This window comes from Blastomyces dermatitidis (assembly GCF_000003525.1).
Source record: "Blastomyces dermatitidis ER-3 genomic scaffold supercont1.4, whole genome shotgun sequence".
Taxonomy (NCBI): Eukaryota; Fungi; Ascomycota; class Eurotiomycetes; order Onygenales; family Ajellomycetaceae; genus Blastomyces; species Blastomyces dermatitidis.
Genome location: NW_025544777.1, coordinates 2,602,029 through 2,605,680, shown reverse-complemented (window position 1 = coordinate 2,605,680; position 3,652 = coordinate 2,602,029). Strand labels below are relative to the sequence as shown.

Below are 3,652 nucleotides of genomic sequence, written 5' to 3'. Positions count from 1 at the left end.
TTAATTCATTTCTTTTCTAGATTCAATGGGAAAGAACTATCTCTAACTCTTTTAAATAGAGAGATTAAACCCAGTGTAAATGTCAAATGATTAGAAGTATGGTTAAACTTCAAGTTGAATTTTAAATATCACATTCAACAAAGAACTGTCAAGGCAGAAAGACTATTAAACAACATAATCAGACTATTAAATACAGAGAGAGGTCTATCCTTCCAGGCTATAAGACAGTTATATATAGCCTGTATTACATCAGTAGCTGATTATGAAGTTCAAGTTTGATGAAATAATCAAGAGAATTTCACTGAACTCTTTCAAAGTCTGTAAAACAGAGCCTTGAGAAGAATTCTGAAAGCATTCAAATCATCTTCTATTAAAGCAATGGAAATTGAAGCTTCAATCCCTTCTTCTGCTATTAGATTTGAAAAAGCCTGTATGAACTATGCTCTGAGAGTTGTAAAGATGAGCTCAAATCATATAATCAGAGAAAGAGTCTCTTCTTCATTTTCATCAATTAACTCTGGAAATGAACTGAATTGGAATAGATTTCTTGATTGAAATGAAAATAATTCTTCAAAGAAAATGTCTTCTCAACTGTACAGAGTATGCTCTCTGATTAAAAATCAATTTTCTTCTTTAAATATTGAAAAAGTTGATCATGAGAAGTTATCTCTCTGAAGAGAAAAGCTTGAATCTCTTATAGACTTACAAATAAGTGAACTATTAAAAGAGAAAGAATATGAACAGCATTTGAAGAGAATTTCTACAATCAATATAAAAGACTCTATTCTGATTTATTCAGATGACTCAAAAAATGAGAACTTGAATAGATTAGATGCAGGCATTGCTTATACTGAAGATAATATCAATTTTATCTCAGATTTCTGAAATCTAGGCTCTGAATGTGAAGTCTTTGATGCTGAACTATTTACAATAGTGAAAGCTTTCAAACTCATTGAAATAAAATCTCATAAAAGAGGAAATTGTTTGAAAGAGACATGAATATTCTCTGATAGTCAAGCTGCTTTAAAAAGACTTAGAAATAGTCAGATTTATAATGATTAAATGAATCTTGAACTGATCTTAAACTCTGTTTTAAAAATTTAAAAGAGAAGAATATCAAAGCTGATAATTCATCTGCACTGAGTTCCTGCTTATATGAATATTCATGGCAATGAATTGGCTGATTCAGCTGCAAAAAAGGGTGCAGAATTAAGCAAATCTATTCAAAAAATTATGTCCTGGTCTTTTATAAAGAGAAAAATAAAAGAATCTTGTTTAGACAAGTGAAATGAAAGCTGACAGAAACAAAAGAAGAGTATACATTATTCAAGATTTGAAACAAAACCCAAGTGAAAATCTTGTTCAATTAAATGTAAAAAGAAAATATTCTCATCTATAATACAGCTGAAACTAGGATATGACTATTTCAAATCTTATATACAAAGATTTGATGATAGATTTGACTCAATAGAATGCTTATTCTGCAATATAAATGAGAATTCTGAGTATATTGTAATGCACTGTGCATTATACAATAGTCTCAGAGCAAGATTGAAAGAGAAGTATGATTTAAATCAATTAAATATGAGATTCTTATTCTCAACTGAGACAGGAATTAAATACTTAATAGACTTTCTATCAGAAACTCAAGCAGCTATAAGAAAATAGCTAAATTCAGAATTATCTGAATATGAAGAGAAGGAAATCAATCAGATATAGTCTGTTAAAACAGCTATACACTCTCTTTTAATAATTTGTTTTATTATAGTCTCTCTTTACTTTATCTTTTTCTTTATCTTTTTCTTTCAATGTCTTTCTATCTATCTATTTAATGTGTCTATCTTTGAGACTGTGTTCTTTTTCTCTTTTCCTTTGTCATGATATTGTCAAATGGTTTCAAAGTATCAAAAGATGTTAAAACACTGCAATTTGTAAACAGTTTTTGTATTCTGGGCTGGAATTTTCTGATTTTGCATATCTGAAATTGATGAATGTATAATAGTTAACTTTACAGACATAGGAAAAACCCTGAGAACTAAAAGTTCTCAGGTAGATGTTATAGTCTCTGACTGCATACATCTATAATTGAAGAATAATAATAATAATAATCTATATCTTAATTATTTTCAGACTGAATACTTCAGCATAACTGAGAGAGTGAACATAACTTTGTAAGAAATATCTGATTACATATATAGACAGTCAGTCTTCAAGACTCTGCTGCAACTGTATATACTCTGATATCTGACTTCTCTGAAGTCTATACATTTCTAGTAATCTTCATATCAAATATAACAATTATCTGTTATTATTATTATTATTATTCTTCCATTATACTCATATGCAAGCGGAGCTTATGATGAGTCCTTGCGTGATGTTAAATACAGGTCAAGTGTTGATTATACAGGAGGAAATACAGGTGTTGAGACCATGCCAAGATAACAAGAACATAGGAAATACAAAGGAGTGACAATTAGATACATGCAATAATAACTTCCCAGCCCAGGAACATAGAGCGATTCATTGAAGCGATTTGTACACCTCTGTATTTATTAGAAACCTGAGGTGCTTGAGTTCCGGATTTAATGTATCCCCTGCGGGTTTCGAACCCACGCGCCTTGGTTTCCCACGCCAAGGCGCTACCAGGTGGCCGCATTAACCATTCAGCCACCGGGGAAACAATTATCTGTATTACAGATATGATACTCTCTGCTTCTTTAAAGAGAGAAATTGATAGTTGTAAGAGAATTGAGTGTTATAAGTATTAAGAATATGAATGTAGATTTTCTTTATTTTTTCTTTATTAGTCTCTACATTATATTCACAGCTCTGTTTTTATTTTCTTATTTTTTAGCTTTAATAAGAGTATGATTTCTTCTTCTCTTTGTATATACTGCAGACTGTTCATCTCAGTAGAAACTTATCATCTTATAGACTAGAGCTTATAAATGATGATGTTAATATCTTTATTACAATCAGATTCTTAGTGAAGATTACATTATTCTGACTTATCAGAATTCATAGTATAAAAGTCATGTCTTAGCTTCTGCAGATGTCTTATCTACTCAGATAATTCTTAAGTGAACTTATTCATCTTATCAGAATACTCTTATCACTGAATCTTGAATCAGAGCTTATAATCTCACTTCTCTGAGTTAATAATCTCTTTAATCTGATATTCTCTTTCACTCTCTAGTACTTTATAAATAGAGAAATGAGTTACAGAGTTCTCTTCTGAGAATTTCTTATATTCACAGAGTAAAGAGACATGAAAAATATTATATATTTATAACTCAGATAACAGTTTTAATCTGTAAAACTGTAAACTAACTTTTTTTATAATCTTATAAGACTCTGTCTGTAAGAGATTCAGCTTCTTATTAAATCTTTATATAATGATGTTTTCTAAACTCAGTCAGACTCTATTATCTTTCTTAAAACTCTTTATAATATACTTAAAGTCATAGTATCTCTTCTGATACTCTTGAGTCTTTCTTAAGAATTTATAAACTTTCTTTCAGATCTTCTGAATTCTCTCAATCTGTTCACAGATATTACTATACTCTATAGTGTACTCTCACAGATTTATCAAGATTATCTGTGAATAAGTCTCAGTGAGTATCTCAAAGAGAGTTTTATCTATACTAATATA

The 3,652-nt window shown here is 29.7% G+C and overlaps 1 pseudogene across 1 annotated transcript; it reads right to left on the bottom strand.

The window, feature by feature from the left end:
* Positions 1–2,589: 2,589 nt before the first annotated feature.
* BDCG_16883 lies at positions 2,590–2,677 on the bottom strand (annotated as a pseudogene). Its single transcript has one exon. The product of its transcript is annotated as a tRNA-OTHER (tRNA).
* Positions 2,678–3,652: the final 975 nt, after the last annotated feature.